Source organism: Armigeres subalbatus, chromosome 3 (assembly GCF_024139115.2).
Source record: "Armigeres subalbatus isolate Guangzhou_Male chromosome 3, GZ_Asu_2, whole genome shotgun sequence".
Taxonomy (NCBI): domain Eukaryota; kingdom Metazoa; phylum Arthropoda; class Insecta; order Diptera; family Culicidae; genus Armigeres; species Armigeres subalbatus.
This window is the reverse complement of record NC_085141.1, coordinates 375,210,113-375,222,925: the sequence shown is the minus strand read 5'-3', so window position 1 is coordinate 375,222,925 and position 12,813 is coordinate 375,210,113. Positions and strand designations below refer to the sequence as shown.

At 39.4% G+C, this 12,813-nt stretch overlaps 1 protein-coding gene and 1 long non-coding RNA gene across 6 annotated transcripts in view; one reads left to right on the top strand and one right to left on the bottom strand.

The window, feature by feature from the left end:
- Positions 1-12,813, bottom strand: part of LOC134226558 (sodium-dependent transporter bedraggled-like) — an 822,794-nt gene that overhangs the window by 789,643 nt on the left and 20,338 nt on the right. The gene's annotated exons all lie outside the window — the stretch shown is intronic.
- Positions 6,332-12,790, top strand: LOC134223673 (uncharacterized). Its single transcript, XR_009982666.1, has 3 exons — positions 6,332-6,416; positions 12,313-12,510; positions 12,585-12,790. It is a non-coding gene; the product is annotated as an uncharacterized LOC134223673 (long non-coding RNA).

Sequence of the window (12,813 nt, the reverse complement as noted above, 5' to 3'; positions counted from 1 at the left end):
TTGTATTAGGATTGGTTTTGGATTGCATTTGGATTGGTTTTGGAATGAATTCGCATTTGATTTTGATGAGATATCAATTAGTTTTGGATAGAATTCGGATTTTTTAACGATAGCGATTGGAATAAAATTGAGATCGGATTCGGATTGGATTTGGATTAAATTAGGATGGATTGGGATTTGGTTAGAATTTAATTCGGATTGGATTTGGAATGGAATTGGATAAGATTTGCATTGGATTTGGATTGGGTTTGGATAGGATTTAAATTGGATTTTGATTCGATTCGGATTGCATTAGGATTGGATTGAGATTGACTTTGATATGCATTGGATTTGGATTGGGTTGGAATTGAAAATGAATTGGATAGGATTTTATTTGGTATTCGATTTTGATAGGATTTGGGTTGGATTGACTGGATTTGGATTGGATTCGGATAGGATTTGAATTGAATTGGGTTTGGATTGAATTGGATTTGAATGAGATTGAATTTGGATTGGATTTGAATATGATTTGGATTGAATTGGTGTAGATTAAGATTGGATTTTGAATAAATTTAGGATGGATTTGGATTGGAATTGGATTAGATTCGGATTGCATTTTGGATTGGATTGAGAATTATTAAGATTGGATTAAAATTAAGATTGAACTTGGATTGGATTGAGCTGGATGTGGATTGGATTTAGATTGGATTTGTATTGGGTTGGGATGGGATTGGAAATTGAATAGGATTTGGTTTGGAATTAGATTGGAATTCAAGTAAAATCGGATTGGATTTGGATTTGATTGGATGTGAATTGGATTTTGAATGGTTTTGGATTGCGGTTGGATTGGATTACATTTTGATGTGATTTGGATTGGACTAGATTGGATTTTGATTTGGATTCTGATTAGATGTGGATTGGTTTAGATTTTGATTGGAATTTATTTGGATTAGGATAGGATTAGGACTGCATTTTAATTGGATTGGGATTAGATTTGGACTAAATTTAAATTGGATAATAGTAAATTACTTTATTGCTTAGGTAGAAACTTGAAGAGCCAAGAGCTGCCATTTCCCTGATCCTTATTCAACAGCGCTGTTTGTACCTGTCGGTGGATTTCCAAACAAAAAGATCATTAGATCATGTAGGCCAAACAAAAAGATCATTAGATATAAGGTTCAAGGAACATATGGCGAAAGTAAGTAAGGCGAAAGAGAAAACGATAAGGGATTACATCACGAATTTAGATCTAAGGTAGCAGAGCATGTGTATAAGGAAAATCACCCAATTACGGCATCAAATATTAAAATCTTAAGAAATGTCTCTTCCCCATAGAAACTCGATGTAGCTGAGAGTTTGGAAATCCACCGACAGGTACAAACAGCGCTGTTGAATAAGGATCAGGAAATGGCAGCTCTTGGCTCTTCAAGTTTCTACCTAAACAATAAGGCCCCCCTAAATGGTGGTAAGATTGAATGGGGACTGAAATGCATTCCCTTAACATGTGCACTTGACAATCCAATCATATTCAGAAATAGGTGGTTGAAATTCAAAAGATTCTCAGAAACTTATTAGGGTATCCAGGATCTATAATACATATGAAAGTTCAAAACTACTCGAAACATTTCGGGGTCATAAATTCTCCTTAAAATCCTTCTAGAAGCTCCCCTGGGAACTTCTTAATTCCTCCGGGAAGTTATCCACAAATTCCTTTTGAAAATCGTTCGAAAATCCTTCTCATGTAATTTTAATTCCTTTTATCTAGAAACCTATTTTTTTTTGTTTTGGGGATTCATGAGGAAATTCCTTGAAGATTTTTTACTTCTTTCTAAGTTTTACTTCTAGACATTTCTTCGGCTATTCTTCCAGCAAATTCTCCGGCATTTCTTCTGGAATCTATTGGAGAGTTCCATCAAGAATACATGCGGAATTTGTACCAGAAGTTTCTTCAAAAATTTATGACAGAAATTCTCCGATTTCGCTCCATAATTTCACTTTTAAATCTATAAGAAATTCCTTCGAAAATTCTTCTAGGACCTTCTTCAGGAATTTCTCCAGGAGCTCTTCCTTTAATTCCTCTGGGATAAAACCGCCATAAACTTAATAGCGAAATCCTCTAGAATTTCATTCTAGAATGCTTTCGCAATTACTTAAGAATATCCTTCGAGAATTCCTCTACAAATTTCTTTGAGAATTTCTCCAGGAGTTCGTCCAAGTATTTCCCAGAAATTCTTCCAGGTATTTTTCCGGGAATTTCTTCAGGTACTTCTCAGGAATTACTCCGGGAATTTTTTCGCAGAATTGTCCTAATTCTTTCCGGACTTCACTCGGAATATACTCCAGAATTTCATTCGGAAATTAATTTGAGAATTCATCCAGGACATCTTCCATTGAGTTCTTCCAGGAATTTCTTCAGAACAAACGCCCGGGAATGCATCCAGTAATTTCATCAGCATTTCATCTGGGAATACTTTCAGGATTTCATCTGGGAATTTCGGGATCAATTCCTCCTGGTATTTTATCCGGGAATTACTTCTGATATTTCTCCGGAAATTCCTTCAGGAACTTCTCTAAGAATTATTTCAGGACTTCCTTGTGGGAATTCCTCCGAAAGTGCTTGTGGGAGTACCTCCGGAAACTCCTCCAGGAGTTTTACTAAGAGTTCCTCCGGGAATCTCTCCAAGAACTTCACAGGGAATTCCTGGATTCGAGGTGAGCCAGCCTTGGACTGAAAACTTCCCAAATAAAGATAATAATAATATTTGAGGTTATGGGTTTCAGTCTTCTTAGGCTCAAAAACGGGTTTTACGTTTTCATCCGACGTTTCGGTTAAATATATTTGTACCTTTATCAAGGAATTAGCTTAGTCCGGTTTTATTGTTACATTGTCTAAGCATTTCCTAATAAAACGGGACTTAGATTAACTTAGCGACTTAGAATTCCTCTGATAATCTCTACGGGAATTCCTCCGGATGTTCCTCCGGAAATTACTCTGGGAGTTCCTCTTCTGAGGTGTATCTCCTGGAGGAGTTCCCAGAAGGAACTGCCTGAGGAGCTACCGTAAGAACTCTCGAAATAATTTCAGGAGGAACTCCTAGAAGAATTCCTAGAGGACCTCCCCAGAAACTCCACAGAAACTATCGGAAGAACTTCAGGAGGAATTTCCATTTAAATTTCTGAAGAAAGCCTAAATGATTTCCTGAAAAAAGCCTGAATGAGTTCCTGGCAGAGCTACTGGTGGAATTCCCAAAGTAGATCTCGGAGGAATTCTCGTAGGATCTTCCGGAAGAATTTCTGAAGAAACTCCCGGGAGAATTTTCAAAGGAACCCCGGAGGAAATGCCAGTGAAACTATCAGAAGAATCCTCGGAAAATCATTGGAAAATTCATCTTATAGACAAATCTCGTCTAGCTGAAACCTTTGTAGGGGTATATAGCTGGACCATCGTCATCGTAAGAGGACATCCCGGAGAATTCCCTGAGGAGCTCCCTGAGAAATTCTCGGAGGAGCTTCTGGGTGATTTTTATATAAATTCCTGGAGAAACTAAATGAATTCCAGAAAGAAACCCTGAATGAATTCCCAGAGAAAATTCTGGAGAATTTCCCGGTATAATTTTCTGAGGAACCCTCGTAGGAACTGCCGATAGAACTACTGGAATAATTCTCGGAGGGAATCCTGGAGGAACTCTTGAAGGAACTGTCGGTGGAACTCCTGCAAGAATTCCCCGAGGAGTTTTGGAGAAACTCCTGGAGGATCTCCCAGTGGAAATCTTGATGTTTTCACCGGAATTCTTACAGGATTACTTTGTGAATTAATCTAGGAGTTCCTCCGAAAATTTCATTTTCAGTATAATTTCTGTATAAATGTTCGGTGGAATTCAGGAGAAATTCTTTGAAATTTTCACAAGAAATTATTTGAAACTTTCAGGAAAATGTTATGGAATTTACGCAAGAAATTCGAAGGTTTTGCGAAATTCACAGGAATGTTTACTGGCAGTTCTGCGGAATTTCCACGGAATATTCTTAGGAACTTCACGGTGCAATTTTTTAGAAATCAGCACGAAGAATTTTCGAAGAATTCCCTGCAGAACTTATAAAGGAGCTCGTGGAAGATGTCTTGGAGTAAATAATGGTGAAACTTTTGGATTATTTCCCGGCGAAATTAATGGTGAAATTCCTGAAGACATTGCCGAAGAAGTTGCTAGAGGCATTCCTAAAGAATTTCTAATAGAACTTCGGATAGAATGACTATGGAGCGATTGTCGAAGGAATTCCAGGAGGAAGCTTGCGTATTATTTTTTTCTGCCGTTTTGATAATAAATATTATTTCAGAGTGGATTTGTTTAGAAATTCAAATATCATTATTGTTGTTTAATAAACGCACAACGCGAACGTTGCATTGTGGGCATGAATGCGTCTCGTTTATAAGCGTTGCGTTCTAGTACAAAACGATGACTTCAACGCCCAGCGCAACGTGCTATTGTGATCCAGCCTTTACCGTTGGTTGTGGATTTCGTTTCAAAGTTTTTGGGAGAAAATAGTGCCAAGCACTAATATTCATGTGTTTTCATAAAACCACTATAAAACTAAGAATTAGAATACCCAAAAAGTTGCTCTCTCCTGCTCGAAGTCCTGGCTACGCCCATGTTACTCAATAACAATTAAAAATATATGATTTATTGCGGTTTTCTATTAATCACATAATTATTGCTCCAATTGTCCAAAGAATGATGGTTTTATAAAAGAATAAATAATACAAATCAATGAATATGCCGAGAATATTCCTGACTGGATATTGACTTTGGTGAACCCTCCAACCGACTAATATGCATCTATAGCCCTTTGGCAAAAGAAATTTAGTCGAATGATGTTTTTGTCATTACCTTCCATTCCTCAATATCTCCCTATCTCGATTGTCCCTTTCGATATCGAGATGTGGAGAGGCGACTGTATTTTACCACCAGTATTTAATATTTAGGGTTTTCAATTTTTCATAATCCACCAGGGTCTCCAAAAGTTTCTGTTCTCCCAAGTGAAAAATCTTCATTTTCTTCCGTATTCGTTTTTTTCCGCTGTTGATTGAACTTCCTTACGTCGGAGACGAGCCAGCCTAGGCTGAAAGTCTCCCTAATAAAGACACAAAAACTTCCTCACGTCCATTGAATTCCTCAGATCCATGTATTTCGTCGATTATTTATTTAAACTTAACCAAAAATCTATTGACGATTCATTCATTTAACTAATTATCTATTACCGACTAAACACTTTTAACATTCGACTGAATTTCTATTCGACTAAATATCCTTTCGACTAAATGTCAATTTCACTATATTTTCATTCGACTAAATGTCCTTTTGACTAAATGTCATTCGACTAAACGTCATTCGACGAGCTGTCACAAAGCCGATTTTGGTATGGCTTGATTTGAGCCTAGATTAGGATCGAATAAGATTTTGATTAGATTTGAATTTGCCAATTCAATTTTGTTAGGATATAGATTTTATTGATTTGAATTTTTATTGACGTAGATATAGATCGAAGTTGGATAAGGTATGAATCAATTTCAATGCTGTAGCACTTTTCTGGAGAATAGAAAAAGTCAAAACAAGCAGATGTTTATGAGTCATGGTGCTCGGAGCGGATTCGGAAACTACGGTAGTTTCCTCGCAAAAAGTTCGTCGCTTACGCACGGCTCAAATTTATTGATTTTTATCCTTCCGTCCAAGCAACCATCGATGCGAAAAATTGACTCATGGCATCAAAGTACCTCGTGACGAAGCAATATGGCACTCACCGCCAACTTTGTTTTTTTTTACTGCTACAAAACATTGATAGATAAACAGCAGCAGCTGCTGCTGTGAAAACCACATCCGCCAACGACTACCCCCCTTTGATGAGAAGTGGTACCACTTTAGTAGAGTTCGCCACCAGCAGAATATCCATATCTGTACCTCTGGTAAAACTAACAACTCGACCCTCATCATATTGTTTATATTTTAGCATTTCTTTCCATGCGCACACGCAAAGAAAGAAAAAAAAAGCAAACTGCACTAACCTTCACGTGTGCTGTATGCCGGGCTCGGCGTGTCGTCACACTTGGTTCGGCATGAACCATACCGCGCTCTTCTGAACCATTGCGCGACTACTGACTGATGGTGGCGGCCGGCGCTAGTAAGTCGTTAATTTTTAATTTTCGTTGCAAGTGGCCGAGCAAGGGCAAAGAACCTTTTCAAGGTGGGTAGGTACCATCTTCGCCCGCAGCCACGGAACGCCACGGAACGGTGATTTCAATAATATCAGAACACTAATTTTCCAACGCCTGTTGAATCAGTCTTCCGTTCTGGTGCTGACAGTGATGAGCAGCCACATCCCCAGACCCTAGGCCAGATGCAAGCAAGAAAAACACTCTCCGAAGCTCCGAGGAAAATCGATTAAAAGTGAGATATTCACAGTTTAACAAACCACTGTGCGTTCGAAAATGTTTGCCACCGATTTGCAAAGTCATCTTTCTATTGGATTATTGCCACACAGATATGCTTTAATGTGCTTTTGTTTGAGGCTCAGAAATCCGCCAAAGATTGGAAATGATTTTGAACCTGGCCTCGTTTCATCAGTGACGGTCATCCAACCTTAAATTGGCTGCTAAACAAACTTAACCCTTATGCGGCCGACGGGTACCCGTGTTCCTTTTCAAATTCAAGTAATGATATTTCAATGAATTTTTATAGCTGAAAGCTGAAACTCAGTGACATCTAAGAACTCCATAAAATGTAGCATCTGAGAAAATCACGTTGATACAGTGAGGAGGGACGTGGGGCATCTGATTTTTTTTACCACGTGGATGGCCGACAGGGTACCCGTGTTCCCATAAATTGATATTTTCATAACTTTAACAATTTTCAACCGATTTAAATAATTTTGACAGTTTTGGAAACAGAAACTCATATACTTTTTGCCCATTGTCAAGGTTTACAGCTTTTGTTCATGGTTATACAAGAAATCTTTTTAAGTAAGGCTTAGAGTCTACACACGTAACCGAAGGACTATCAACCAGTTTCAAATATATTACATGCTCATTGCGCTTCTTAGAATAGTCGGTGTTCGTAGTATATATTCTGGGTCTCCAAAAACCCCTGGAGTAACGCCTAAGTCATCCAAAAAATCCCTGGAATAAGATCTTATGGTCTGCTAACTTAACCAAAGGTCTATCGTGTAAATTAAAAAACGGTACATGCTGTTTTATGGTGCTTAGCATATAATGCTTTCTGATATATGTTCCGGGTCATCCAATGACCTTTTCTTAAAACATGTTTGCATTCCAAGTAGTTCTTGTTGCTGTCATTGATTCCAGGTAGTCTACAAACTCCATAGATTCAAGGTCTGTGGATCAACCTCCGTAATGGAGGCAGTTAATGAAGAATAAATAAGTTGTGTGACCCCTTCTTGATATATATCTGTTTTTCATGTAGTTCTTGTTGTTGTCGTGAGTTCCAGGTAGTCTACGAACTCCATACAGTCAAAGGTCTTCGGATCAATCTCCGTGATGGAGGCAGTTATCGGAGAATAAACAAGTTGCATGACCCCTTATTGGTATATCTTTGTATTCCAAGTAGTTCCTGTTGTTGTCGTGGGTTCCAGGTAGTCTACGAACTCCACACAGTCAAGGTATTCGAATCAATCTCCGTAATGGGGCAGTTATCGAAGAATAAACAAGTTGTGTGACCCATTCTTGGCATATGTTTGTATTACAAGTAGTTCTGGTTGTTGTCGTGGGTTCTAGGAAGTCTACGAACTTCATAGATTCAAGGTCGGTGGATCAACCTCCGTGATGGAGGCAGTTATTAGAGAATAAACATGTTTTGTGACCCCTTCTTGGCATATGTTTGTTTTTCATGTAGTTCTTGTTGTTGTCGAGGACTCCAGGTAGTCTACGAACTCCATAGAGTCAAGGTCTGGGGAACGACCTCGGTAACGGAGTCAGCGTTTGAAGCATAAACAAGTTTTGTGACCCCTTCTTGATATATGATTGTATTACAAGTAGTTTTTGTTGTTGTCGTTGGCTCCAGGTAGTCTACTAACTCCATAGATTCAAGGTCGATGGATCAACCTCCTTAATAGAGGCAGTTATTGAAGAATAAACAAGTTGTGTGACCCCTTCTTGGTATATGTTAGTATTTCATTTAGATCTTGTTGCTGTCGTGAGTTCCAGGTAGTCTACGAACTCCATACAGTCAAGATCTTTGGATCTATCTCCGTAATGGAGGCAGTTATCGAAGAATAAACAAGTTGCGTGACCCTCCTTGGTATATGTGCATTCCAAGTAGCTCTTGTTGTTGTCGAGGACTCCAGGTAGTCTACGAACTCCATAGAGTCAAGGTATGGGGTTCGACCTTGGTAACGGAGGCAGTTATTGAAGAATAAACAAGTTGTGTGACGCCTTCATGGTATTTGTTTGTATTCTAAGTAGTTCTTGTTGTCGTGGGCTCCAGGTAATCTACGAACTCCATAGATTCAAGGTCTGTGGATCAACCTCCGTAATGGAGGCAGTTATTGAAGAATAAACAAGTTTTGTGACCCCTTATTGGTATATGTGTGTATTCCAAGTAGTTCTTGTTGTTGTCGAGGACTCCAGGTAGTCTTTGAACTCCATTGAGTCGAGGTTTGGGGATCGAACTCGGTAACGTAGGCAGCGTTTGAAGAATAAACAAGTTTTGTGACCCCTTCTTGATATATGTTTGTATTCCAAGTAGTTCTTGTTGTTGTCGTTAGCTCCAGGTAGTCTACTAACTCCATAGGTGATGAAGCAAGTGTGTAGGGGCCAGATAATACTAAATACTCATCCTACTTGGTTGGCATTGTACAAAAATATATATGAGAAAGTAAGTTCTGAGAATGTATTGCGAGAGTTTGGCAACATGCCCAGTGCTGTGAATTTGGGTTCATCAGTACCCGCTAAGCTGCGGAGGACGACGGAGCTCCTTCGTAGCTTAGTAGGGAAAACACCTGTCTACCGTACTGGTTTCGTGGAATCAAACCCCATCGAAGTTCTGTAGATCAATCTCCGTAATGGAGGCAGTTATCGAATAATAAACAAGTTTTGTGACCACATCTTGGTACATGTTTGTATTCCAAGTAGTTCTTGTTGTTGTCTTGAGCTCCAGGTAGTCTATGAAATAGAGTCAAGGTCGATGGATCAACCTCCTTAATGGGGGCAGTTATTTGCAAATAAACAAGTTGTGAGACCCCTTCTTGGTATATGTTTTGTATTTTAAGTAGTTATTTTCATTGTCCTGGGCTCCGTAATGAAGGCGAGGCAAAATACGTGAATGGAATCCGTATTTTTTTGTCGAAGAGACTTACAAACTTATAAACAGGTACTCATAAAGTATTCATAATATGCTACAGGCAGTGAAAGTTATTTCATGAAAATCTTTATTGTTTGCGGCAAATTGGGTCGAAAACGTGATAAAATCGGGTTAGGCAAAATCAGGGGTAGACAAAATCTGGGAGTGACAAAATCGAGTCAACCTCATCTGAGTGAATGTACGCATTCCTAGTACAGTAGCCGTTCGATAACTGCAAAATGTTTACTTTTCAGTTATCGAATGCCGTTCGATAACTGCAACGCACTCTAGACGTCAAACGGTTGTCAATCGACGTCAGATGCAATAAAAGTGCATCTAAATGTGCAGCGCAATGCAGCTGTCATTGAGTCTGACATCGGTTTGATGTTAAGCGGTCCGATAACTGTAGAACTGTTGCAACTATCGAATTGCAGTTTAAAAGCATTGCAGTTAAATGACTTGCAGTTATCGAACATCTGCTGTAGTTTTTGTTTTTGCCATGGTACTAGGTAGTCTATGAACTCCATATCGGAATGATCTGCAGATCAACCCACGAACGGAAAGCTATTGGTACATGTTTGCATTTCAAGTAGTTCAAGTTGTTGTCATTAGCTCTGGGCAGGTATTGAAGAATAAACAAGATGTGAAACCTCATCTTGATATATTGGCGATCAAGTAGTTATTGTTGTCTTGTTGTCGTTGGTTCCAGGTGGTATACAAACTTCATTCATATCCCTAATATGAAGTTGTCTACTCTTTGGAAATGAAAAATGTAAATAAATTGGAACGATACAACTTCACGCCAAGAACGTGAGGGAAAAAAACGGGCTAATATCGCAAAGATCATGTACCATATTAAAATTGGATTGAGGACACTCCTCACGGAATCCAAGTTTCAAAGTGCTCGCGTTTTCGGGGGCACCAATCGATACGGAGGCGGCGCACAACTGTCATTTTTGTTGATTTAGCTTTACTGCGTCGCAGCATGCGCGAAATAATAAAAATGACGGTTGTGCGTTACTCCGTATCGAGTGGTGTGCCCTGAAAACTGCGACACTTTCAAACTGATTCCGTAAGGAGTGACTTCAAAGACCCTCTAGATATTCGTGTAAGCCCTGAAGTCTTACTCCATAAATTTCTAGGATGACCATTAGCATATGCCATGACCGCTTTTTTATTATTATTATTTTTATTGGGGCCCTCCTTAGCCGTGCGGTGGGCGCGGCTACAAAGCAAGACCATGCTGAGGGTGGCTGGGTTCGATTCCCGGTGCCGGTCTAGACAATTTTCGGATTGGAAATTGTCTCGACTTCCCTAGGCATAAAAGTATCATCGTGTTAGCCTCATGATATACGAATGCAGAAATGGTAACCTTGGCTTAGAAACCTCGCAGTTAATAACTGTGGAAGTGCTTAATGAACACTTAGCTGCGAGGCGCCATTGCCCAGTGGGGATGTAATGCCAACGAAGAGGAAGAAGAAGAAGATGAACGCTTTTTATTCTAGAACCCCAAAGGCATGTACCAAATTTAAAACAGGCTCTGGTGTAGATCCTAATGCCTTACTCCAGGGTTTCTTGGATGATCAGGAACATTTGAAATGGGTGCATTCTATTCTACGTGCCATAAAAGGCATGTATAACTATTCAAATAGGCCGAAAAGAGCTCTGGTTACGCGTGAAGTTCCTGAGGATTGTTCAAGTGCAATGAATGCGGTATATTCTATGTACCACAAAAGGGCATATGCCACTTTTGAAACAATCCGAAAAGGTATCTGGTTACGATGTGAAGATCCTGAAGCCTATTCTAACATTTTCTTGGAAGACCATAAACATATGCAATGGACGTATTCTATTCTATGTACCACAAAAGGCATGTACCACTTTTGAAACAAGCCAAAAGATCTCTGGGTACCCATGCAGATTTAAAGGCCTATTCCAGGGTTTTCTTGAATGACCATGAACCTATGCAATGGATGCAATCTATTATATGTACCACAAAGGGCATGTAACACTTTGAAAAAATCTGATAGATTTTTGGTTACGCGTGTAGATCTTAAGGCCTTTTTCCAGGGTTTTCTTGGAGGACCATGAACATATGCAATAGAGGCGTTCTATTCTATGTACCACAAAGGGCATGTACCAGTTTTGAAACAATCTAAAAGATCTCTGGTTACGCGTGTAGACCTGATGGCCTTTTCCAGGGTTTTCCTGGACGTCCATGAACATATATGCAATGAAGGCGCCAGAGGACTTATCCGAGAGATTTCTTCGATAGCGCAAAACATATGTAGTGATCACATTTGATTTCAAGATGCGCAAAAGCGTGTACCACTTTTGAGACAAGTCCATAGACCCATGGTTATGAGTGTAGACCTTAAGGCCTTACTCCAGAGATTTCTTGGATGACTCAGAACATATACTGTGGAACGCATTCTATGCTAAGTACCACAAGAGCATGTACCGTATTTGAATTTGCATAATAGGCCTTTGGTTACGCGAGTAGATCCTTAGGCTTTACTCCAGAGATTTCTCGGATGACTAAGACTTCATTTCAGGGATTTTTGCATTACCCGAAGCATATACTGTGAACACCTTCAATTCTAAGAAGCGCAAAGAGCTTGTAGCATATTTGAAACTGGTTGAATGGCCTTTGGTTACGCGTGTAGACTCTTAAGCCTTACTTCAAAGATTTCTTGGATAACCATGGGCACAAGCTGTAAAACTTGACAATGGGTAAAAAGTATATGAGTTTCTGTTTCCAAAACTGTCAAAATTATCCAAATCGGTTGAAAATTGTTGAAGTTATGAGAATATCAATTTATGGGAACACGGAGGTACCTGTCAGCCATCCACGTGTGTTTTTTTTTGTTGGCCGCATAAGGGTTAAAGTTACGGGTTTCAAGCGCAGACATTTTTCTAATCATTACCGTAAGCTATTCTGAAAATTATTCAATTTAGTTGCACTAAATATCTAAATTATCCATTTTAGTGTCGTTTAACAGGTGAATAGTAAAGTGAGATTACGAAACCCAGTGCAGTGTCATCATGAAGGTAGGTATTCACATTCAAATCAACACGACCTTCAAAACAGATGAGCGCCAATTCTGTGCCGGTGTGGTGTGCAGAGGATCATCTGTTGCAACTCTCCCCATGGATGGCATTCAATTTGCTTCAATCTTCTCACACGGTAAGCGTCTGATTGGCTTGGTGTCCAAGAGGTTGAGCTTCGAAATTAATCTGTTATTACATTTTTCATTTCAGGGGAGCCATTTACCTAAGGCAAGCAAAATGTCTTGACAGCTTAAGACAATAGGTCAGGAGGACAGAAGGTCGAAACACAAAAGGTTGATTGAATGGGGCGGGAAATAATCGATTAAATGTTATGAGCGTGATTTTCATTGACCGCCCGTAGTTGGTACTTACTTTTATGATCAGTTGTTGCATAGAGGACCGACAGATCACCCGAATATTTGTACCTACATACGCGAGT